Source organism: Chiloscyllium punctatum, chromosome 5 (genome assembly GCF_047496795.1).
Source record: "Chiloscyllium punctatum isolate Juve2018m chromosome 5, sChiPun1.3, whole genome shotgun sequence".
Classification (NCBI taxonomy): Eukaryota; Metazoa; Chordata; class Chondrichthyes; order Orectolobiformes; family Hemiscylliidae; genus Chiloscyllium; species Chiloscyllium punctatum.
The window spans coordinates 22,669,177-22,695,585 of record NC_092743.1 but is presented as its reverse complement, the minus strand read 5'-3'; the positions used below and the strand labels follow the sequence as shown (position 1 = coordinate 22,695,585).

Below are 26,409 nucleotides of genomic sequence, written 5' to 3'. Positions count from 1 at the left end.
TGCATTTTTTAAATGTTGCAATTGGAGTAGCCTCCACCACTTTGGTAGCTCATTTCATACATGTATCACCCTCTGCATGAAAAACTTTGCTCCTTAGGTCCCTTTTTAATCTTTTCCCCCCTCACCCTAAGCCTATGCCCTTTAGTTCTGGACTCCCCCACCCCAGGAAAAAGATTATGTCTATTTACCCTATCCATGCCCCTCATAATTTTGTAAACCTCTATAAGGTCACCCCTCAGCCTCTGATGCTCCAGGGAAGACAGCCCTAGCCTGTTCAGCCTCTCCCCGTAGCTCAAATGCTCCAACCCTGGTAACATCCTTGTCAATCTTTTCTGAACCCTTTCAAGTTTCACCACCTCTTTCTGATCGGAAGGAGACCAGAATTGAACAAGGTATTCCAACAGTGGCCTAACCAATATCCTGTACAGCCACAACATGACCTCCCAACTTCTGTACTCCACACTCTGGCCAATAAAGAAAAGCATACCAAACACCACCTTCGCTATCCTATCTACCTGCAACTCCACTTTCAAGGATCAATAACAAATCATGTTCCTTGAGCACAGACTGCAAAATCTGAGCCATGATATTCTGTCAAAGCAGAAAAACGAATTATTGATGGTGTTGTTGTGACCAAGGGTAAAATGGTATGGCCTCAGGTGGCTACCTTAGTCCCGTGTGTGTTGGTAGTTGTGCAGTTGCTAAGGAAACATTTTTTGTTTTCATGTGTGGTTTCCTATAGTGCAGCTGAAAAGGAAACAGCTGTCCAAGTCTAAGCATTTACTAGGTACTGATATGCCGGGAAGGGAAACTAAAATAATTCAATAAAAAATAAATTTGTGTTTATTGTGCAGATTGAACAATATAGCCTACATCATAAAGTGATATTTACTCAAGTGACTTTGTGCACAATGAGATGAACTTCTGAGAATTTCTTTTTGATGTTTCTGTCGACTTAAGCTACTTTACTTGGGTGGTTATAATATTTAATTCTTTTTCCTTCACTTATAGCATGCTTTTATCATTTAATTTAACATCCTGGAATTAATTCTAATTGAGTTGTAGTGACTGCTGTCTATCTAAAGCATGACTTTTAAAATCATCTTTCTAAACTATAAACTCTTTTCCTGCACAAAGTCCAGAATTATTAGTCTTTGAAATGAATTTCCAGTTAAAGTTCTCACTATGCTGATTTCTTAATGAACAATAAATAGCTAATTAGAAATGGACTATCAGTGTACATAGATTGAGGCCAAGGTTGCTTGCAAAATACTGCTGCCTGCTTAATTGGACTGATAGAATTACTGCAATTAATTTAAGTGAGGTTAGTTAAGGAGGCTAACTGAGCATGATCTGTTTATTATAAAGTAATTATTTTTAATTCCATCCTACAAAAATCTTAGTGACTTAGGAAAGCATGTGAATGATCACATGCATGCTTTTGCAGGAGTGGGGCGATCATTCAGAAGGATTTGAGCATAATTTGTTCTTGTGCTGCTTGTAATTATTCCATCCCTTAATCTATATGGTTGGAGTCATGCATAATTATATTTACAAGTTTGTCTCTTCTTTAAGAAGCACCAGCTTGACAGAGACAGCATTAGATTGAGTATATAAATTTCAAATTAATATTTTAAGTTCCAATGACATTATGCCCCTTGTACGACTGAAGTCGCCATCATGAAGTTTACTCAGCATTTAAATTGAATAGTTGTACATTGCTGCACTGAAGATCTAAAAAAGAAGTTACGTTACTACTATTGACTTCGTTAGTAAAGCTGTTGTGCAAATTAAATGGTACTTCTGCTCCTAGCAGATAGTTGTGCTGGTGAAGGTACATGAATGGCTGCCTGAGCAATGACCGGGTTCCATGACCTAGAATTTCCTGAACACCACTATTGTAACTGTTCTGTAGCTACTGTGTTAGCCGAGCACAGGATTTCAAAAAAGTTTGTGCTTCAAGTGAGGCACTTTGTTATTTCACCATACCAAAATATCCTGAGACACTTTGCCCTGTCTGAACCCTGACTAAAACTATTACGAGTTTATTGCTATAACTGCATTCATAGTCAAAACAGTGACAGTTGCAGAACTCTTTGAATTGCAATTGCTTTCTTTCTGCAGGTGGGTATCTTATAACAGGGGCCCTTGGTAGCCAGTGACCCAGATTTTTATTGCTGAAATAAAATCAATTTTAATTGCTAAATGCTAGTTGACCAATAATTTATCTCACCCAGTTGCAATCAGTTTATTTTACACAAAGCAGAGGTATTCAGTGTTTTTAAAAAAAATGGCAATTTCAAATGAATTCCAAATTAAGTTCTTCTCCTGTCATTGTCCTGCCATTCTTCTGTTATTCCCCCTTTTTCAAAACTGACATCATTCTCTGTGGTAGAACAAAGGTTTTACAAAAATATCTTGACTTAACATTTCAGTAATGAATTTATTCATTTTCATTTGAGAAGCCAGGTTTTCCATATATGACTTTCTGTGGATTCAAAAAATGTTATTTATTCTCTTGCAGGAAAGTCCTGGGACAGTCCTGAATAAAATGTATATACTAGTGGATGAGCAGTGGAATTGACTGACTCAGCTGTCACTGGGTTTGCATCAGGTTTAGTTCAATCCTGTTGGGTGAAAAATCTTGAAGCCTCCTTCCAATTAGATAATAGGGGTACCTATACCAAGTGGATTTCAGTGCTTTAAAGATGGCAACTTATCACGTTCTGAAGGACATTGAGGGGTTGGCAATAAATATTAGTCTGGTCAACAAAACCCACTGAAACATCAGTGAAAATAGTGTAAATTACAGTATACATTTCACTGCTGAGATTCTACTACTTGGAGGTAGCGTTCCACCGATTTATATATCTTGAGCCTTTGTTAGACTAAATAATATCAAATATATATTTTGTCTTCCACCAACACACAGCTAGCTAACTCTGATTAATAGCAATTGTGATGTAGAATCTTACAGTTTGAAAGGAGGCCATTTAATCCATAACTGTGCTGAATGTTTTGAAAGAACCATGCAATTAGTTATATTATCCTGCTCTTCCCTTAATCCTGCAAATGTTTCCTATCGATAACATATCCAAGTCAATTTTTAACTAATGATTGAATCTGCTTTTATTACCTTTTCAGGCAGTACATCAAAGCTCACGGAGAAAGTGAGGACTGTAGATAATGGAGAATTAGTCGAAAAGCACAGCAGGTCAAGCAACATCTGAAGAGCCAGAGAGTCTATGTTTCAGGGATAAGCCCTTCAGGAATTCCTGATGAAGATCTTATGCCCAAAATGTTGACAGTCCTGCTCTTCAGATGCTGCCTGTCCTATTGTGCTTTTCCAGTGCCTCACTTTTCAATTCATTCTAGATCACAACCTGTTAAAAAGAAAACCCCCCCTCTGCTATTTTACAAATTATCAGAAATCTGTATCATCTTGTTACTAACTCAACTGTCAGTGGAAGCAGTTTCTCCTAATTTTATAGTTTGAAGACTTCCAGACTCATTTATTGTATGCTAGTGGCCAACACTATAATATATGCACCAGGTTTACATTAAATGCTTTCCTAACTGCATATTTTGGATTCTGGATATCCTTCTTCCAACATCATTAAATCAGATTGATCACAGTCACATTTCTGTTCATGAAAGCTCACTGTGTGCCAACTGACTTCTCTATATGTTTATGTTGACTGAGCAAATCACATTTCATAAACTTTGACAGTCTATCAGGATTGCATTCGATAATTTCATTTACCATTCCTTAGATGAATGACAGTAATCCTAATAACCCTACACAAGTTAAACATGCTCTTTTTTTTAATGAACAAAAATTATTTATTCATATGACATTGGCATTATTGGCAAGCCAGCATTTATTGTCCATCACCAATAATGGCAGCGGAAATGAGCCTTCTTGAACCATTGCACATGTGAAGGTATTTCCCACAGTAACGTTAGGCAGTTCCACAATTTTGACTGAGCAGCAGTGAAAGAATGATTTTTATAGTGCCAATTCAGCATAGTGAGAGACTTGGAAAGGAACATGGCAATGGTTAGTTCTTATGTGAATACTGCTTTTGTTCTTCTAGCTGTTAGAAGTCACAGGCACAAAGTAGACATTTACAAGATGCACTAATGGCTATGCACCGCCACTGTGCTGGAGGAAGTGAATATTTAATGTTGTGGATGGGATGCCAATCAAGTGGACTGCTTTGTATTTGTGTTGAGCTTCTCAATTTGTTATTGGATTGACACATCAGTCAAGTGGAGATAGTTCCATTTGTAACACAAGGCAAATGCTACTGATGTTGGAAATCAAAAATAAAAATAGAAAATTGGGAAATGCTCCAAGTCCATGTAGAGCGAAACAAGATGATTCTTCATGTCAGTGACCTTGCATCGTACTTTGAGATTTGAATTCTTAATGGTCAAAAAACTGTGTCAAGGTTTGTCTTATTCACTCACTGTAGAATAATCCAGTCTCTCACCTCTTGTAGCTGCAGTGTTTGTCAAGTCCAATTAGATATCCTGTCAATTATGACAGTCATATTGTTGTGATGATGTTGAATGTCAATGGAAGTTGGAAGACGATCATTTCCTGGTATTTGTAAGGATAAATGGGAAGTTACATTTAACACAAGCCACACCCAGGTCTTGCTACATGTAAGTATTAGCCATTTCTTTTATCTAAGGAGTAGTGAATGGAATGAAACACTGCAGTCATCATCAAACATACCCAAATGCCCAGTTTTTGGTTCTTACAATGGAAGAAGCAGCTGAAGCTGGCTGGACGATAATGTTCCTTCATTCACTGGATGTGGTCCTTGCTGGCTGGGCCCAGCACATTTTGCCTGTCCCTTGTTGCCCTTGGGAAGATGGTGGTGAGCTACTGTCTGGAATCACTGCAGTTCATTTGGAATAACTACCCTCACTTTGCTGTTAGGGGTGGAGTTTGGGGATTTTAACTGAGCAATACTGAAGGGATATCAAAATATTTCCAAGTCAGGGTGATGAATAGCTTGTAGGGAAAGTTGTAAGTGGTGGTGTTCCCTGTATCTGCTGTCCTTGTTTTCCCCCCGCCCCCAGCTGGTAATGGTTTTATTGTTCTAGCGTTTGCTAAGTGTTGTCTAAGAGTTGAAAAATGTGGTGCTGGAAAAACACAGCAGGCCAGGCAGCATCCGAGGAGCAGGAGAATCGATGTTTCGGGCATCAGCCCCCCTTCAGGAAGAAGGGCTGATGCCCGAAACGTCGATTCTCCTGCTCCTCTGCTGCCTGGCCTGCTATTTTTTTTTTCCCAGCACCATATTTTTCAACTCTGGTACTCCAGCATCTGCAGTCCTCACTTTCTCGTAAAGTGTTGTCTAAGGAGACTTTGTGAATTTATGCAATTCATCTTATTGAAAGTACTCATTACCATTACTAGGTGTCAATGGTGGAGGAAGTGAATATTTTTGGATGTACTGCCAGTCTCGAATGCTGCTTTTGTTTTTTCTGTTAAGCATCTTGAGCTGGGGAATGTTCCATCTCAGTGTCTTAAACTTGGTGGACAGGTTTAGTGTTGGAGATGAACAACTACCGCCAGCATGCCGAGCCTTACGGCTCTTCTAGCCATTTATATGGCTAGTTCAGTTCAGTTCCTTGCCAGTGTTGAACCTCAGGATGTTGCAAGTGGGACATTTAGTCACTGAATTTCAAGTGGCTGTGGGTTGGATTCTCTCTTGTTAAAGATGCTCATTGTTCAGCACTTTGTACAAATATAACTTACCACAGATTGTCCAGATCTTGCTTTACTTGGATATAGACTGCTTCAATATCTGAAGGATTGTAAACACTGAACATCAGTGATCATCCCATTTTTGACTTTGTTTTGGAGAAAGGTCTTTGAAGCAGCTGAAGCTGGTTGAACAATACTATTGCTTCCATCAATTGATCAAAGGTGGGCATGTTCACTATGCAAACATCAATGGTCAGTACCATTTCATGACTCCTCTGGTAATTAAGACATTTTGGGTCTTGGACGTTGTCCTGATGAACTCTCCTGCAGCAGTTTCTTAAGGCTGTGATGAATAGCCTCCATCAACCAGAAGCACATTTTAAGCTTGACTACCAAACCAGTAGAGAATTTTCTCTTCATTTCACTTCATTTCGGTTTTATTGTGTCTTCTTGATGTCGTGCTTTATCAAATCCTCAAAATCAAGGTTAGTCACTCCATTTTTTTTCTCTCTGGGTTTCAGCTCTACTCCATCTTTGGCCCAAGACAGCAGTGAGGCTTGTGGAGCCAAATGGTCTTGGAGGAACCTGAACTGAGCATCCGTGTGTAAGTCGCCCTTATGTGAATTGGATCCTTGGAAAACATAATGTTAACATGAGTTTGTATTTAGTAAGACTACATCTGATCTCTGTTCTTGAATGAAGTGTCAGGGTGTCTAATTTGACTGTAATGACTCAACCTTGAAAATACCAACTCAAAGTGATGCAAAAATTTGGGAATACGTTTGAGACGATTAGATAAGCAAAACTGCAAAATTTGCACTCTATAGTGCCAATCTCTCCATTGAAGGAAACTCAATGCAAGTGAAAAAAGCAAGACTTCTTCTGCTTGTTCATTCGTGAAAGCAATACTGTACTGACTTTTCATGGGTTCTAGCTGACAACCTGCAAGATACATCGCTTGAAAATGTGTACCTTGCATCACTTGAACACCCTGTTTTGCTTGTGACTGTGTCATCCCTAAGTTTAGATGGGACCATTCAAGAACATGGGGATCCCTGGCACATTTTTCTGTAAAACAACTTTAACTTTTTCAGACATGTTTTGTTTTAAATTTGTGACTGATTTTTTTTTTCTCTCCCCCAAAAAAAGCTGGGTTTATGTCAAAACTTGTCTAAGGCTTCAAATGTTAGCAACAATCTTTTTTTAGTTTAAATGCCTCCAAGTTAAAATTGAAATAATTCAAAACCTTTTTAAGAGCTTTTAGCATGTTATGATGTGAAGTTTCTTGCAGCTCTATCACCAGCTTTGTGTGCAAGCAAAATCAATGTTCACTTGAAGAATGCAAATGTAGCATGTGACTATCGACTTGGCAACCACAAACTGTAGACCAAATAGCATGACAGCAAAACGGAACTCCTGAACAGATGGCCCTTTCGAAGCTTAGAATGCTAACTTACATGCCAAGTTTGTGCATTTGAAACATATTCTACTGTAACTTTAATTTGTGATGGCTTTGTGTCTAAAATATACCAGATGCCTTTTTGAGTACAAGCATGAGTACTTCATTTCTTTGCAAATAAACTTGCGAGTTCATTACAGTTTAGTGGTGATATTGGAGTAATTTTTTTTCATAAATTGTCAAACTAATGAATTGGAAAATTATAGGTTCAAGACCTACTTCTCAACTTTTATGTGAATGTAGTATTGAGGGATTGCTCATTTTTCTTTTGGAGGTTAAACCAATGCTGCTCAGTTCTCTGTTTTGGTGTCGTCCCATTTTCCCCCTCAGTCGAAACAAAGCACTTGGACACAGTATAGTTTTCCTCCTTCATCTTTATTTTGGGCCCTGGTGGGAGAGAGAACAATCACCCATGTCCGCAGGCACATGGGTTCCTGGTCGTCTTCTCTCAAACAGCAGTTTTTTAATGAATTATATAGTCACTTTATAGGGAGAAGCATCTAGATAAGGCAACGTACATATTGATTGTGTTACCGCTTACAATCAGCAAGTGTCAAAAGTAACAATTAAGCCATCTGCTATTACACAATGCATGTTCTTAACCTTCACTCGCTTCACATAATGAGTACTTTTTTGCCTTGTTAAACTGACCTTACATACTGAATGCTTCCTATATTGTTAAATGGCCCTACACAATGAATGTTTTTCCACCTTGTTACCCCATTACCCTGGCCTCCAGCACCCCATTGTAAACTGCAAGTTCTTATCTGATCTGAGTCATACTCAGCTGAATCTCTTGTTTCACAAAACTAAAAATGTAACTCTTTCCTTACCTGCTTATACCCTATACACCTTCTCATTGGTACTTATGAAAAAACCCATGACAGTATTTGGAGGAAATCAGTTAATATCTTTTGAGTGTTTTAACTAGCAGTCACCTCTCAATCTGCACCCTGAGAGATTGATCAACTGGTGATTTGTTTAACTTCCTGTTGTAAACCTTGCTGTGTGCCAACTTTTTCAAGTTGTTGCCAGGTTACCTTGTCTGGCAACAATTCCAACAGCCGAATTTAATTCATTGACTGTGAAGCATTTTGGTATATTTCGAGCATGTCATAAAGTGTTATATTATATCAGACTTTTTTGTAAATTATATTGGTAAACTGTGAAGTTGTCATTGTAAAAGAATATTCTTTATTCAAATTCAGGTGTTCAATAGTGAACCCCAATTACAAAGGAACTGAAAATGTTAGGCTAGACTACAATAAGTTTGCTTCTTTTAATCCCTTAACCTTTTAAAGCAAGTCTGAAACACATTTCCTATTTGTTGTTCATAATAAATGTGTGGTATACCTTTATTATCCCTTCTGCTTTGTCACAATGAACAATGGTGTTCTAAAATCCACACTTCACTTTAGTTGTCAACTATCATGAATACTTGAGGTTGCAAGTGGGTTCCAGACCAGATCCAGCCTTTAATCTGGATTTGGCCTGTTCAGATCTACATGTTGATGCAGAAGAATAGCAAACATTAGTTGACTTTTCCATATCTGAAAGATTTCAACTTTGACAATTTTTAAACATAAACTCAGATGGCTGTAAGTCTCTGAAGTGTTGCATGGTAAGATTTCAAATTGTACATCTGGAGCTTTGAGAGCTGTCTTGAGGCAGAAGTTTCTGAATGAAATGGTATCTTACCTGAAACCAATAGTGGAATAAATGGCGTGTTTTGTACTTGACTGTATTATATACTTGATTCTGGGAGAATAGTTTTTATGCCTGCTGCGTTCCTTTAGTAAATGATCATTGCTTAAGTACTCATAGTCTGTCAATACTGGTTTTTAGGTAAGAATCTTTGGACAATGTTTAAAATTTAGGGGAAAAAACGCAATACTGATCCTGTTTTTGTTTAATACTTTGAGCAATCCTTTCTTCTCCCTGCCCCTTTCAAACAAGAGGATAAAGTCTCCATTCTTTGGCTGCTTCAGGGTTGTTGCAAACCAGCTGTTAGAAGAGCATGAGGCTTGTTAGCTGCTTTTGAAAAGTTTTTGGCCTCAATTTGTAAAAGACTTATGATGAATGTCAGATATCAGTATGTGGGGGGTCAAACATTTTTCCCATCATGACACGCTACCAGGAAGAAATATTAGTTTGAATGTTAAGACTTTTCTTAACTTGCATATAATTATATCAAAGAATATGAAGATTTATGAGGTTTTGGATGTTATGTTTTAGTTGACAATTTATATCTAAACTTAGCAGCATAAAAGTGTGTGCAATTATACTGGGACTGGCATCTGATGACTAATTTCTGCATCTACATACCAGTGGAGTAGGAACAGTAATTTAAAAGTGAAATACAGCAGTTGCTGAAAAGTAGAAATAAAAATCAGGTAGCAGGCCCCACAGCATTTGTAGAGATAAAATCAGAATTGACTTTTCAAAGGAATTATTTCTAGTCTTTTAGAATATTGCACACTGTTCTTTTCCAATAAACCCTCCTGAAAGGCCTTTGGGATCCTAGAGGGAAGGTAGGCTTGGCTTTTATGTGACAGCATTCATAACCAGAGGACCCTTCAAAAGGAAGAATTGGTGCCAAACTGGGTATCATTTGCTTTAATTATGGCACTGTGAAGGTTTTTGGTGTTTTACATCATCTCTTCAATGTAGTGAATGTGTTATTTTCTTTGTTTCAACACCTTACATCATTTCACTGGTCATGGAAAGTAGACAAATTGGATGGTAATTAATTGAGCAGATTTGGCCTGCTTGTTGTGGGCAGGGCATAACTATCTAATTGCCCACAGCCGTTAGGGTTTTGACTAGATTTTAGAGTCTTTTACATCTTCGTTTCTAAAGTTTTCATTGCAATATTCCCAGGTTTCATGACCTTTGCTATGCCTAGTGTTCTTAGATATTTTTTGTGGCTATCATATGGAATGAATCAAGTTAATTGAAGATTAGCAAGTTTGAAGCTGGGTGACCTTGGAAGGAGGCCAAGAGGGATCATCCACTCGGCACTTCTGAATTGCATTGCAATCACAAGCTTTCCTTTGGCACTGACATGCTGGGTTTTGTTATCAATCAAGGTAGAAATGTTTTTTGAACTTCGTGATCCTGTTAATTTTTTTTATTATTTGAGAACTGGTTATGGCAAGACTATAGACTTTGATCTTATCTGTGGGAACATTTTTTTTTCTCCATATATCAGATGTTGCTTACCCTGAGCTTGTTGTCCTGTTTTATAGTTTCACAGGTTGGTATTTAGGCATTTTGGGTATGGTCAGCGCTTCTTCTGAACCAGGCCTCATTGAACCAGGGTTGATCCCTATCTTGAATAAAACGAGGTGCTGTGCGATGAGCAGAAGATTGAGATGATGTAGAACTCTGCTTTTGGCTAAAAGTGCCTTCCTTTTGATTTGAATCTAATCCATTTATATGATGTTAAGATCACATAACATGGTTGCTCGTTAGTGTGAAGACCCCTCTTCCTCTCCACAAGGATTATGCAGTTGTAACTTAAACAAGTGATGTGATGAACAAATACATCTGTGATAGGTTGGTTGAGGATGAGGTCAAATCGGTTTTCCTGTCGTTAATTATCTTCCCACTTATCGCAATTCCAATCTGGTTGATACATTAGCCATGTTGAGGAGTTTACACCTCCAAACTATTCAAAAAGCCTACTAAAAATCCTTTTCCTCACTTTGTGATTCTGTTGTCATATCTGATGTGATTTAAGAAAGACATTTTCTTCATTGTCAGAAATATTTAAAGACCTGTGACAGCACTGAAATATCAAAAGTTATTGAATGATGTTTGCAGATGTAAAGTTATATTGAAATGGAGTTTACAGTTATCTTGCAACATTATATCTGTTCCTTTCATTTTGTAGTGCCTTTGTCCCTTGTCTGCTGAACTATTGAGCATGTGAAGTATCTAGTTGCTTGATAAAAGATACAAAAACTGAGATGATATGTACTTGATTATTTGTGGACAGAAGATTGTATCATGAAGCAGCAAACTTGTTTTGAATATAATTTCAGCTAATATTTGCTGTATTAATGAACATAAGATGAGCTTCACTGATTGTAGCTGATTGCTGGAAACCCATTTTAAACCATCTTTTTTACTTATTCTTCCCAAAACACTCAAAGGCTGCAAGTACAGTAATAAATCTGTCTTAAAAATCAACAATCTTCCTGGAAAATGTATTCAGTTGAACCTCCTTATGAAATGAGGCAATCAAAACTGACATATTGCAAAAGAGTGAATTGAGACTTAAGAGAATTTTTTTTAAAATCGCCTAAATTATTTCCTACTCTCTACAGAGACAAAACCTAGCTTTCCAAAAAGGCAGTCTGATTCTTTTGAACAGTTTGATTTTTTTTGTGTGGTAATTTTGAATCAGTTATATGAATCCAAGCAATAAAAGGCAAGGACATTTTTGGATCTGGCAAGAGCATTCATCACAAAAAATAATACAAAGAGCATGCAATGAAGGTGATTGTAGCTCCTTGTTGCCTAGATTCTTTTTCGGGACTGAACTGACAATTTATTACCTGAACTATATCCTCCTATGTTGAGTTGATTCAATTCCCACCTCTCCACTTCAAAAGAACTGAATAGCTTCCATACAGTGTAGAAACAGGCCTTTGGCCCAACAAGTCCACACCGACCCTCTGAACCTACCCAGACCTATTTCCCTCTGACTAATGCATCTAACACTATGGGCAATTTAGCATGACGGTGGCTCAGTGGTTAGCACTGCTGTCTCACAGCACCAGGGACCTAGGTTCGATTCCAGCCTCTGGCGACTGTCTGTGTGAAGTTTGCAGATTCTCCCAGTGTTTGCATGGCTTTCCTCTGGGTGCTCCGGTTTCCTCCCATAATCGAAAGATGTGCAAGTCAGGTGCATTGGCCATGCTAAATTGCCCATAATTTTAGGTGCATTAGTCAGAGGGAAATGGGTCTGGGTGGGTTATTCTTCAGAGAGTTAGTGTGGACTTGTTGGGCCGAAGGCCTGTTTCCACACTGTTGGGAATCTAATCGATCAAGAAACTAGTATTTGCAGTGCTAAGTCATAGCATATTTCGTAAGCGTTAAAAGTAAAATATTGGTGCTTATTTAGCTTTTGACATATTAATTTCAGATGAGCAAAGTGAATTCGTATTCCTTAATGCTGCTTAAATAAAAGTACTTCTACTTTCACTGCCTGCTTACTCATGTTTTAGTATTAATCATGCTTGGTGTCTAGTTTTTAATTAGCGACATAGTCGCTCAGTGGTTAGCACTGCTGCTTCACAGAGCCAGTGACCCAGGTTCAATTCTACCTTCTGACGACTGCCTGTGTAGAGTTTGCACATTCTACCCATATTTGTGTGGATTTCCTCTCGGTGCTTTGGTTTCCTCCCACAGTCCAAAGCTGTGCAGGTTAGGTGGATTGGTCATGTTAAATTGCTTGTATTTGGGGTTGTGGAGTTTGGGTGGATTAGCCATGGGAGGTACAGGGTTGTGTTGAATGGAGGAGATGGATCTGGGTGGGATGCTGTTTGGAGAATCGCAATCTGTGTGGACTTGTTGGGCTGAATAGCCTGTTTCCACACTGCAGGGGTTTGATGAAAAGCCAAAAAAAGGTGGAGTTTAGGCTGTGATCTGTGTGTGTTTATCTCTGTGTCTCTTTTTCTAGCTTTCTCTTTCCTACCCCCATATAGAAGAATTAAAATTTTTGGACTTGCTAAATGTTTGATATTATGAATTTCTGATTTTTCAATTTGTCATTTACAGAGCATATTTTCACCTGGTGGCTATGGAGGAAAATTCCCTGTAGGGGAATTAACCAGCACGTAGTGTGTTTTGGTTTCTTTTTAATAGCAACTTAAGATTCTGCATCATGATTCCTTTATAGCAGCAGCAATTGCAGATTAATAATTAATGTATGACCATGACCCCTTCCATCTAAAGGATAAGGGACACAAATGCATGGGAACACCACCACTGCCAATTCCCTTCAAAGCCGCCCATCATCCTTAATGTGAAATATATCACTGTTTCTTCATCACTGAATCAGAATCATGGAATTCCCTCCCTGATGACATTGTGCATCAACCTACAGTATGTAGGCTGCGGTGGTTCAAGAAGGCAGTTCACCATACCTTCTCAAGGGCAACGAAGGATGGGTAATAAATGTTGACCAGCCCACATCCCAAGAAGGAATTACAAAAAAAAAAGTTATTGGATAAATGACTTCAGTGCCAAAAAGAGTAGCTTGCTTGTGTTAAATTACTAAACTGTTAGTGAATGGTACCATATATTTCAAAACTGATTTGCATTAGTATATCATAGCATTCAATTTGTCAACTTTTGTAGGGAGACAGTATTGTTTAAATGGTGATAGATTGGAAACGGTTGATGCATGAAGGAACAAAGTACACTCCTCATCAACAGCAAGTATGTAGGTGCAGCATGCAGTGGGAAGGTACATGTAATATTGGCCTGTATTGTGAGACGGTTTGAATACAAGAGCAAGGAAGTCCCACTGCAAATGTTTAGAGCATTGATGAGACCAGAACTAAACTATTGGCAGCTGCTTTGGCCTCCCTACCCAAGGAAGGATGTATTTGCCATAGATGGAGTGCAACAAAGGTTCACCTGGGTCTAGGATGGATGATTTCTCATATGGTGAGAAATTGAGTTGACTGGACCTATATTCACTGGTGTTTTGAAAGGTGAGAAGGTGTCTTTTGAAAAGTGTGAAATTCTTGGGCTGGATAAAGTATACCATCACCTGAGGCAGAAGTATACCATGGCCTGGGTCCAGATCAAAGGCTCACTGTCTCAGGATGTGCAATAGGGGAGATGACAAGAAATACTTCACTTACATAGTAGTGAACCCTCAGAATTTTCTCCCACAAGAGGCTGTGGAGCTGAAATAATTGAATGTATTTAAGAAAGAAAAAGAGATTTCTGGAAGCTAACCATGTTGAGGGCTGTGAGAAAAAAGCAAGACAGAGGATTAGCTATGATTATGTTGAATGGTGGATTGGTTCTGCTGAACCAAATAGCCTACTCTTGTTTCTGTTTCCAATATTTATACTCTCTGCATTTGTAGAATTGCCACGGTCGTCAATTGTAAGCCCAGTTGGACTTGTTTGAGGAATTTGTTTTTAACTTTGATGTAACAATGCCTATTAGAAACATATGGTCATGTCATACATGAGGAAATAGCATAAGCGAAACAGATGAGGAGGTGCTGGTGTTGGGCTGGAATGGACAAAGTGAAAAATCACACAACACCAGGTTATAGTCCAGCAGGCTTTCGGAGTGCTTCTCTTTCATCCGAAAGCTAGTACTTGCAAATAAACTTGTTGGACCATAAGCTGGTGTTATGTGATTTTTAAGTTTGTCCACCGGAAAAGAGCTTGAGTAACTCCGTCTCTTCAAACAAAGTTTTCTGTGTATCTTGTTAGTCTGTTTTAGGATGCCCCAATGTCCAAGGAAACTACAACTATTATCAATCATGCTGACTGAATTGTGACCACCTTTGCCATCCTCCTCTATCCAGGATTCTGGCTGCCACGTGATCATCAAACTTCCTTTTTTATGTTTCTAACTGATGCTGTGCTACATTCTTAGAAAAATGCATGCAGTCATCATTTACTCTGTCTAACCTGTATTTTCTAAGCTAGATGTTTAATTTTATATCGTAGGACATTTAAGAGTTCATAGTGAGGATATTTAAGAGGACAAGAAAGCTTTTGGAAAAGTGCTGAAGGCAGGGACAAGGATTGCAATGAGTGAAGGCTGATGGCATGTGGCCTGCCTTCTTGGTGCTTGTCTTGAGCTTTTAATAGGTCGAAGTATGAATTGAGCTATTCCAGAAAAACTATGCATGGTAGGAAAATTTAAAATTTGGAATATCTGGATAAAGGAGCTAAATTGATGAAGCTAGTCAAAAGTGGAAAAGAAAGACTAGCTGATTCAAAAACTGTGATAAAAAATTTCTAAGACAGTGTAGATGATGAAATTGAGTCTGAAAGAATATTGTAGACTAAGAGAAGCAGAAGTGCAGTTACCTGTGAGAATGATTTCACTGGAGTTCACTTCCCACAGAAATATTAGTGGCTGAAACATTGGAAAACCCTGATGCGTTTGCATATACTTCAAAAACTTGATTTTCTTACATTATCGCACAATAATTACTATTTCTTACTGTTCACCTCAATCCAATACTCAATTGTTCTGAGGGTGAAACTATATTTAACTTCTTGCAAATTATAAGCCAAGTATTTATTTTGTTGTCCTGAAAAATTGGGATACAGACCCAGAAACTCAATCAAATGACTGGGAAGATCTGGATTATTTTTTTCATTGCTTGTTTCATTTTGAAATGTGGGGGAATGAAGGTTGAATAATAGGTTAGCAGGAGATGTCCCTTCATGCCAGTAGGGATTCCTTTACCTTTTAGAAAGAATGGTGAACTGTATCAGTACATAAAGACGCTGGTGAAATGAATAATCAGTAAAGTCTAGAACCCAGTTGTCCTAGATCTGACTATATTGAATGCTTCGTTGATAGTGTCATACGCTGTTACTGATAGTAGTATAATATTCTAATTATTACCTGTTCACAAAAGATGCCAGTAATTTCAAAACCCTCAATTAAACTACAATTTTATTGCATCATCAATCTACTTAAATGGATCTTGATAGAATTAATAATACAAAGAGTGTTTGCTTTTGTGGGGAAATTTATAACTGGAGTGCTTCAACATAAATAATCAACAAGGAATCCAGTAGGAAATACAGAAGAACCCTCTTTCATGTATGGAGTGGTGAATATGTGGAATTTGCCATTGGAGGGATTTGCTGAATTAAATAGTAGATACAGCAGAAACTGGAGGCAGAAGACTGGGCATCAGGCAGAGAATTAAAATGGCAGGCATTTGGGGTCATATTTGCAGACTGAACAAAGGCAATTCAGAAAAGTGTTCAGTCTCTCCAACACTGCTTTGTGAGCAGGGGATACTGTGCCCTAAATTAAAAGAAATACACATTGTGAAAAATACTTAAGGCTATTATCATTTTTGGGATTTGTACTTATGAAATAAAGGTAGACAAACTAATTCAATTCCATTCAGGTTTACTGTCACATGTATCACAAGTTATCACTTATGGTACCATCTTAAGTACAAAGGTACTCTGATACAGAAATCTCTGTATAAAGCAGAAGGATAAAGAAAACAAAGGTTAAGATGTTAAGCATTACAGTCCTTCTTAAAAAGTTGAAAAACAAATCGAAACATTTACCATATATACTCGTGAATAGGTCGATCTCATGTATTTTAACCAAAAATCATGTATTTTTCAAATCTCGTGTATACGTCAACCCGAGTTCTTCACAGTTACAGATCAGAATTTGAGTCTGTGTACCTGCCCGTTGTGCTTTGCTCCAGTTTTTCAGTTTGTTGGCCATATAGCTCTGTTCAGAGCCTTCCAGTCCTCCAGATGTCACACGCTGCTCCAGGTTTTCAGAATGACAGTACTGGACGACCGCCAATCCGCAGAGTCTGTTTCCACTGTTTGTTACCCGTGGTTTACCACAGCCTGAACATATTACAGGGAACATTCCAGGACCAGGGGCTGCTGGAAAGGTAAATTTCCCATTTAAATGAATGGGTTCGCACCTATCCGCAGTTTCGGGCTTCCTTAGTAGATCTTGGAACACATACCCTGTGGGTACGGTGATGGTGGGGACACTACTGTATTATTCTACTGTAGCGGGCAGAATGGAGACAGTTATTTTATAGATAAATATTCAATAATGGCCATAATTCTTTTTCCTTTTGTTCTATTAATTTACGTAGCGATCTGGCTCTTGCTTGGTATGAGTCAAAAAAAATGGAAAAACATGAATTTCATCCCCTCAAAAACAATAACTTGTGTATTAGTTGACCCCCTAATTTCAAAGTACCACCTGTACACTAGTATATACGGTAACAGTTCAACGCCATAGTCCATAAATACCTACCCATGCTAGACTTCAGTCCTCAAGGGCTCAACCTCTGCTACTTCGGGGTTTGACCTCCCCTCCACTGCTACCGCGGGCAGCCTGCTCTTGTTGCCTTGCCATCTCAGAATGTTTGCTTCCATTCTCACCGCCAGCCAACTTGGACTTTAATCATGCCGTAGTCATATATTATTCACGTGCATTCTCCATCTTCACTGCTCAAAGGAAAACAACAGACCTCTATAACTCTGACTCAGCTATTTCCAGAAATGTCCGTTCGAGCCAGAGATTTACAAACTCACTCCGTGACATTAAAATTCCCACTTGGGATTTTGCTTTTGGTTGTCAGGATAACTTTGAATTTAGAAAGTAATTCAGATATTTATCTAAAACTGGAATCATTTTTGAAAAAAGTGTGGTTCAGTTAACTGCCTCGCAGAATGCCTATATACCTGATTTTTTTTTTTCTTTAACTCTTTCATGAGATATGAGCACTGCTGACTAGGACAGCATTTGTTGCCCATCCCCTACAGTGCATAGGGTACTTAAGAGTCACCCACAAGCTACATGTAAGCCAGATCACGCATGGATGGCAGTTTCCATCCTAAAGAGCATTAGCAAAACACATCGGTTTTCCTTACGATTCATATGCTACCATCTGCTATGGTGGAATCTGAACCCAGGTTTCCAGAATATTGCTTGGGTCTTTGGATTAATAAGCTAGTAATAATTATCATAGGCAGTTGCCTCCTTTTTAAATAAAGAAGTTTGTACTGCTGAATTTGCCAAAGAGAAAATAAGTTAGAGGCCTTTGATTTAGTTATGGCTTCAGTTGCTCCCTAGCAGATTAATGAAGTTTTTGGTTCAAGGGTACAATTTTCACACTAGTGGAAAGAGGTATCCAAATGATTGGAATTTATTTTTTTTTAAAAATCAAGTTGAGAACTGATGAGTTTTCAGCCAGCAGAACTAGAAAGATTCTAAAACTGTTTCAGCAGTCCAAGGAAAAAAGTGGAAAGAGTCAGTTAGAGGAATTATATTTTTCTGGAAATTTAGTATCTGTAAAAGAATACTGTTGGGATATAGATCGAAACTTTTTGTTTTGCCATTTTATATTAAGATATTTCTGAACTATCTTCTATACGTATAATTGTCCTCATTTTTTGTTTAATAAGATTGTCATTTCATTTAAGGAACATTTGTAGCCCTGAGAGCACATGTTCAGTGATTTGCCAACACCGTAATCAACTGCAAAAGTTAAACATTTGACCGATCAGCCAGGTTCCACTCTGGTTTCTGACTTGACCAGACCATCGTAATAAGTAATTCTGCTTACAAAAGATGCAGTGTGACGGGACAGAGTGTTGGGGTGATTGAGGACTGAAAAAGAAAGTGGTGTTATGGAAGGACATGCTTGCACTTGAAGGCTAGACTATAAAATGGCACTTTGTTCAAATTCCCTTTTGATATAGAGAAATTTCATACCTTCCCTTTTCCCCCCATATGTTAGTTGAAAGTTTGGTTTCTTCACTTCTGTTTGCCAAAAGTCGATCTCAATAATTTGCATTTGATTTGGAATTTGTATAAACTCCATATGCAAAAGATTGAATTGATCAGCAAGCTTTTCAGTGGCAGTCTAACCATTTGTTTGTTCTGTAGGCTTTCTATGGGAATAGATGGTATCATAGCTAACCTTCAGATCAGTAGATCTTGATTGGATCATTATTCATTTTCCATTGTGCAAAATCTAACTTGGGCCAAAGTCCACCAATTTCAAAAATGAAATTACTCTGGAAAGGTCAAGTATCTCTGAATTGGGTAATGATTAAAACAAAACACTCCACTTTGCTATCATGCAATGTCAACGCAAGTGGTGTGTTTCACTAACTGAATGGAGTCATCAGTCTAAACATTACATCTTGCCTCCCACTAATTAAGTACCATAGTGTATAAGTTTTATTGCCAGTGTGAACCCAAGAATGTGCCAGAGGAAATAGTGGAGGCTGGTACAATTGCAACATTTAAAAGGCATCCGGATGGGTATATGAATAGGAAGAGTTTGGAGGGATATGGGCCGAGTGCTGGCAGGTAGGACTAGATTGGATTGAGATATCTGATCGGTATGGGCGAGTTGGATCGAAGGGTGTTTCTGTGCTCTGACTCTGTGGTCTGCATGTCTCTCAAGTTTATTGAATCAAACACAATGTTTCTCTGGGTAATCATAATTGGCTGTACTCCAAACATCCTGTGGCTACAGATCCCAAAAGGCCATGTGATGTGAATAGTAGAATCACATCTCAACACTTCCTGAAAATTCCTAACTGTGCTAGTAATTATGCTAATTTAAGATTATTGATTGAGCTTGTAATGTGGCTCAACTCTTACATTTGCTAAGAGTTGTATACACTCATACAGATTGACCTGTTCACTACAAACAAATTGACATGGGTAGCTCCTGGTTGCATTGGATGAGGTATTGCTGTGGAAAATCAGAATCAGCTTGCCAACCACCAGCATCTTTTTCTCCTATAATACAAATTGATGTCACCTGTTAAAATTTTGACACTGTTGGATTTGTCCTGATGAGCTAAAGACTATTAGACCTCTGGGTCTAAATCCTGAAACTTTCTCCCTACCAACACTGTGGGTGTACCTGCATCTGATGATCAGATGAGTGACCAATCATGTGTTTGCCAGCAATGCTGACATCCCAAAGAGTAAAAGAAAACGTCCCACTGTTGCAGTTCAAATTGTACTGTGGACAAAGCTGTGGTTTAATATCTCTCAAAGAAGGCACCTCCATTGCTGCAGTACTAGAATGCCAAGAATGTTTTAAATTGAAGTATTTGGCCTTGAACTCAAGTTCACAACCTTCTGACTTGGCAAGAATTCTACTAACTGAAGTACAGCTCATGCCTGTGCTAGACTTAGCAGTGGTGGAACAAAAGAAAGTGTATAGTACTACTTGAGCTCTTAAATGTGAGAGCATTGTGGAGAAGCAACTAAATTCTGTACGCTAACTAAACCACCTGATATTGCACATAAGAGAAAACCTTTTCCAACTGTCCAAATATGAATGTAAAAGGAGGTTAAGAATGTTTAAAACATCTGTAAAATGTTTTCCACGTCTGATTTTGATTGGTAACTGAAAAGCTGTACATTTCTTGGAACTTCTATAAAAAAACCTGGAGTTAGTAGATTTCAGTGGTTAGATTCTTTTTTAGAGATGATCAGTGACTGTCATTTGTGTGGCACAAGTATTGCTTGCCATTGGTCAGCTCAGATATGGACATAGACTGTTTCAATATCTGAGAAGTTGCAAATGGTCATTATCGTTGCACTGTTTCAAGGACAATGGAACCTTCACATTTTGCATCTCCTTGACTTTGCGATACTATTCATCTGGGGGTTCTTAAATTTTAAAAATTTGAACATTTCTTCCTACTGCAGATGTCGCTGGTTGGGCTAGCATTTATTGACCATCCGTAATTACCCCTGAGAAGGTGGTGGTGAGCTGCCACCTTGAATTGCTGCAGTCCATGGGAGGTAGGTACACCCCCACAGTGCTATCAGGAAGGTTATTTCATGGTTTTGACTCTGACAGTGAAAGATTGGTGATATAGTTCCAAGTCATAATGATATGTGGTTTAGAGGTAAACTTACAAGTGGTGGTGTTCAGTATTCCTGCAAATTTTTTGTTCTTCTGCATGGACATCTAAAGTTGATGGTATTGTTGTGCACCTGTTGCCCTTGTCCCTCTAGGTGATAGAAGTTTAATATTTTAGCAATGTTGTTGAAGGGAACTTGGTGAGATGCTGCACTACATCTTGTTAATGGTATGCACTGCTGTCAATATATGGTGGTGGAGGGAAATAATGCTGGAGCTGGTGGAATGGTTGCCAGTTAACTGGACTGCTTTGTCCTCTATAATGTCAAGCTGCTTGAGTGTTATTGAAGCTGCACTCATCCAGGCAAGTGGGGAATATTCTATTTCTCTTATCTTTATGCCTTTATAGGTTGTGAACAGGCTTGGGGAGTCAGAAGGTGAGTTACCTTCAGCAGAATTTCTAACCCCTGACTTGCTTCTATTGCCACAGTATTTCTGATTTGTACAGCTTGGTTTCTGTTCAGTGGCAATACCGGGATATTGATAGTAGGGATTCAGTAATGATAATAACATTGAATACCTTGGAAAAGTAGTTAGATCCTCCTTTGGAGATGATCATTGTCTGTCACTTGTGTGTTACAAATACTTTCCATTTGTCAGCTAAGATCTGGATATAGACTGCTTCAATATCAGAGGAGTTGCAAATGGTCATTGTCCTTGAAGCGGTGCAAAGATAATGGGACTTCACATTTCAGCAATTCAGAAACAACAGTTTCTCTACAATTAATTCCAAAATAGAATTTGGTTTGGGCCACTGTTTCTCTTTGATTTTAGTGTTAGTTACTGAATTCTGTTTAAAAATGCAGCATATTCAAGTTGTATGAAATTAATGCTATTGAATTTTGCTTGGGAAAAAGTTGGAATTACCAGATTAACTTTGCTGCTTTCACATTGGCATACTTAAATCCCTGCCAGGAATTAGTTTTCAGTGCAATATGAGATTCATCTGAAAGCAGGAGTTTAACTTGCAGGATCTCACCTAAAACTGTAATACTATACTTTAAATAAGTTGGATTAAGACCATGTTCTAAGGTGCAAAGTTTGAACCCTTTTTTTTTCATCAATAGCACAATATTAATAAGGACAAAAAGGTTGTCGAGGACAAATTACTCACGCAGTTCTATTTATCCCAGATCATTACTAAACTATGTTTACTGTTACTATCTGCCTGATTGGGTAGATTTTTTAGCAATTAAACCTATTGAAAACAGGATCTCGGAAGGTGCCAGGAAGTCATGATGGAATGATGGGCGGATTGCAAAATTGGTTGCACTTGAGCCATTCTGTTTATTGACACGAGGATGGGAGTGCTTATGATTTCAATAAACAACCTTTTATTTTGGAAGACAACCCCAGAGAAAATAACCTTTAGATATAATCTGGCAGGGCATTCAACCATCTTTTTGCGTAAATGGCTACCATTAAGTTTTCTTTCAAGGCCTGCCATGGTGCACTGAGTTCATAACTTGGATTGCTATCCAGTACCATTACCACTGGGCTGTACTGAGTACTAATATACTTCTGTCAATAAATATCTGCTTTCATTTGTTTTTGTGAGATTCTAGAGGGCTTTATTGTGATCCTCTAAAGCTAAATATTTCTTCAAATATGTTGAATGTAAACTGGAATGCAAAGTTCAAAACCCAACTAGAATAGTCAAACCACTTTCTAGAGTTTAACCTTGTAATTCAGGTGTTTTGATTGTAAAACGACAGAAGAGTAAGGACAGTTTACTGATATGATTTGTCGAAGATTATACTAAACGAAGACTTGCCGAAAATAGGTGTTCACTGCTATGGCTGTGAATTACCAGTGAATTTTCTGCTATAACATAGTGCCATACTGCTTAAGCTCTCTTATTATATCGGGCTCAGTATCATGTTGTTCTTTTCTTTAAAAAAAATCCTTACTTCCAAAATTTCCTGTAGAAACCCTCCAAGGAAATACCACACAGATTCCTGTGCTTTATACATATTGATCCAGTTTGTACATTTGAAATTATTAGTGTGTTGTACCACGATATTTATGAAAGTTAACTTTTGCTGCAAAGTTTTGTAGATTTTTCATAACTACTACTTTCTGTTTGCAACTTACAAAAATATGCAATTTGATTGTAATATTTCTACATAAAAATAAGACATTGTATGTTGCAGATTTTAGTTTTTTAAAAACTAATGCTCAGACCTGCAAAAGTAAAACAAATTTCGGGTCGCATTATGCTCACTCTGTACTGGAGCCTGGAGAGCTTTGTAGGTTGAATTTCTGCAAGCTGAGACCTTATTGTGATTAATGGGGTTAGTGGTTCCACAGCTCTAATATGTAACTTTTTAAAAAATAATTCCTATGTCAAAGTTTGCTTTTTTTTTTCTCCCTCTCAAAACTTGCAGATTGATTTTTTTTTTTAAGAGGAGGTTGGATCTCTAGTGTACTCAATTAACACTGGGTGTCTATTAGCACACGCAAATCTGACTCCAGAGCAGTATGATATCTGTAAGCATGAACTAAAAATGCACGAGTATGAATATCACAAATGGGTATAAGTGCTCCAGGAATAGACGTTGAGACTTTACCATTTTTTTTGTCATTGGAAATTAAATGATTTTTCCTGTGCCTGCTAAAATATTGATTACAGCACATTGTCGGATTTATCATTAAAGCAGTTATTGGACCATTAATCACGCTACTTTATTTCGGAATCAATCATTCATGTTTATAACCTTGTTTGTGGTGAAGATGCCTGTAAAATCTAAAGCTTATCTAGAAACATAATTTTTTCAATTTTTATTTTGCAGTGTAATAATAAGCAAAATTGTGTTTGTGTGGGTGCGTCAATATTCCCAGTCTCTCCAAGGAGTTACCCATCACATTAGACTTGAGTAAAACTCTAAGTTACTAACTCAGCCCTTGAGCCTTCTGCCATTCAATTTTGATCATCTTTGATCTAGACCATAACTCTAATTACCTTCATTTGTGATATAATTGATTGATTGATACTAATCTCAGTCTTAAATTAAGTTGGTCCTAGCCTCCATAGCCTTTTGAGGATGAACATTCTGGATTTTTATTACCTCCTGTGTAGAAAACGTGCTTTCCGATTTCTGTCGAATGGTCAAGATCTAGTTCAAGATTATGCTGTCCTGCTTTGGGGGTGGGGAAGGGGGGTGTCACTTGACTCAAAACGTTAAATCTGATTTCTCTCCCCAGATGCTGCTAGACCTGCTGAGCCTTTCCAGCAGTTTCTGTCTTTGTTTCTAATTTACAGCATCCGCATTCTTTTGGTCTCTTCCAGCCAACTTTGGCCTATGATGGGCAGGTAGTTTTTGGATAATGCATATTCTGGCAGTGCAATTTGGCAATAACGTTGCTGAAGAATTAGTGAACGGTATTTTCGAGACTGCTTACCACTGTTCGCAATAGCATGAGCCCAGCAATGATTGCTTCATATGCTTCATTCTCCGCATGCGCCGATGTCCGTGCTGAAGTCACCGCATTGTTCTGTGCATGCACAATGTCAGCACCAATGTTCATGTCATTCTGTGCATGCTTAATGTCAACTGTAAGAGCAGCTTTCTGTACACAGAGCAGCTTTCTTTATATTTTGTAAATGTACTGTGCTAAATTTATTTTTGTTTCATTAATAAATATGATTTCAACCTTCATTTGGCTGTGCTACACTTTGCTCAAAAATCACCCAAAAGCCTAATAATCACTCGTGATATTTTTATTGGTCTGCTCCAACCACATTTTTCCCATAGGCCCCATTATTTATATTAAGCGAGGTTTTGCAGGAATGCAACAGTGGCATTATAGGAGAACCATTTGTATGTGATTGTTTGAGAGAAGTGAAATGCTTTGAACTACTTGAAAATCTCTGGGGGAGACTTCTGAAAAGAAATGGACTGGGCACTGTCCACTAGTTTTGAACTGCCAAGTTTAGGGGGAAAAAAGCTGTTTTCCTTCTTTCCTTTCATAAGGCCGGCCGCTCTTGAGTTCCTTTTTCACTCAGTGACTATGCATGATTCATACTGATTTTTATTTTGCACTGACTCTTGTGCTCTGGAAATTCACATGAGGACCATTGAATACTTTGGTCCAACTTCACATTGGCAAGATTGGTGACAAAACAAATATATTTAGTGCCAATTGTCAGTTATGCCATGACAGGACATTCTACCCCTTTTGTTTTCAATCCTCTGCACTCCCTCAGATGAGAATGATTCTCTTCCACTCTTGGTGAGTCTGTAGATGGCTGTACAGATGATACAGTTACCACATGCTCTGTTACTCTTTTAAATATGAAAAGAATAAGGTGCTTTTCCATTCTGAGTAATGGTATATTGAGCACAAGGTAGGGTGTACAGCGTGAGGTCTCTATCGTCAACTGATTTTAAAGAATAATTGTAGTTTACAATTTTTAATTCTTTGGGTGAGTGTGGAGGAAGATTAGAAGTTTGGGAGCCAATGATATTTCAAAATGCTTCTATTCCAATCACAGTTTTATGTGACTTTTTTAAGTTGAATAAGACAAAAATGCTTACTACTGGATTTCCATTGATCTATCCTGACAAGATGTGGAATTGCTTGCAATGTTGCAATATTCTGTTGTTGCTCCCTCGCCACTGCCTGGAAATAAGGTTTCTATGAATCTGAACAGGTGTGCAGTGACATAGCAGTTGGGATGTGCCACATGGGGACAAACTGGATATCATAAGCAGCATTCTTTAAGATGTAGACATTACAGGCATGTTAAAGGTCTGTAAAGTAATATTGAAGGGATGTACAGTACAGCAATACAAAGTAATAAGTGTGTTTCTGTAAGATTATAAGAATATTATAAGGGGTCTAAGATGTTTTTGCTCAAATCATTCAAGTTGGCAGGGAATTTGAGAAAGGTGTTAATAAGGTATATGTGGTCCTCTGCTTTATAAATGACCTGAGTACAGAGTATGGAAGAATTAGTGGAATTTATAAAATGCTAAATAAGCTTAGCTGAAATATTGTGTACAGATCTGAGCATCAAAACTTAGAAAAGGTGTGAAGGCAAGCAAGATTTATGTGTGTGGTGCCAGAACTTGAAGATACCAATATGGTAGAGAAATTAAAGAAGCTGTAGCTATTGTTGTAAAGGACAGCTGCCCGACTAACTATTTTTGTAACGATCGTTTGTGAACATGTTGATTCAAATGATCCTGTATTATCATTCTATTATTCAGTGACTTATCGGAGCGATAGGGAAATGAAACATTCTTTAAGATTGAATTGTATTCACAGAATGTGGGTGTCACTGTCTGGGTCAGCATTTATTATTGCCCATCCCTGATTGCCTTTAACGGTGGTGAAGAGCTGCTTTTTCTGACATGGTTTCTGTCCACTGAAAGTGCTGTTTGGAAGGGAGCTTCCAAATTTGGATCCAGTGACATGAAGAAATAAGAATATAGTTAGTTCCAGGTCAGGATCGTGCGCTTTTTGGAAGGAAAATTGCAATGGTCACACTCCCATGAATCTGCCTCCCTTGTCCTTCTAGTATTTGTTTTATGTTGTGGCAATTACTAT

The 26,409-nt window shown here is 38.1% G+C and overlaps 1 protein-coding gene across 13 annotated transcripts in view; it reads left to right on the top strand.

Annotated features, from left to right (window-relative positions):
* LOC140476946 (protein tyrosine phosphatase type IVA 3-like) overlaps window positions 1-26,409 on the top strand; it is a 158,499-nt gene that overhangs the window by 75,010 nt on the left and 57,080 nt on the right. For 6 of the 13 annotated variants that reach the window (XM_072569940.1, XM_072569942.1, XM_072569943.1 and 3 more), the window contains one exon: window positions 6,244-6,326. The exons of 4 other annotated variants lie outside the window; for them this stretch is intronic. The gene's annotated coding sequence lies outside the window, so the exon portion shown is untranslated. Of the gene's footprint in view, window positions 1-6,243; window positions 6,327-20,639; window positions 20,736-26,409 lie in introns of all 13 variants that reach the window. 3 more of the 13 variants (XM_072569941.1, XM_072569947.1, XM_072569951.1) reach the window with 1 other exon arrangement.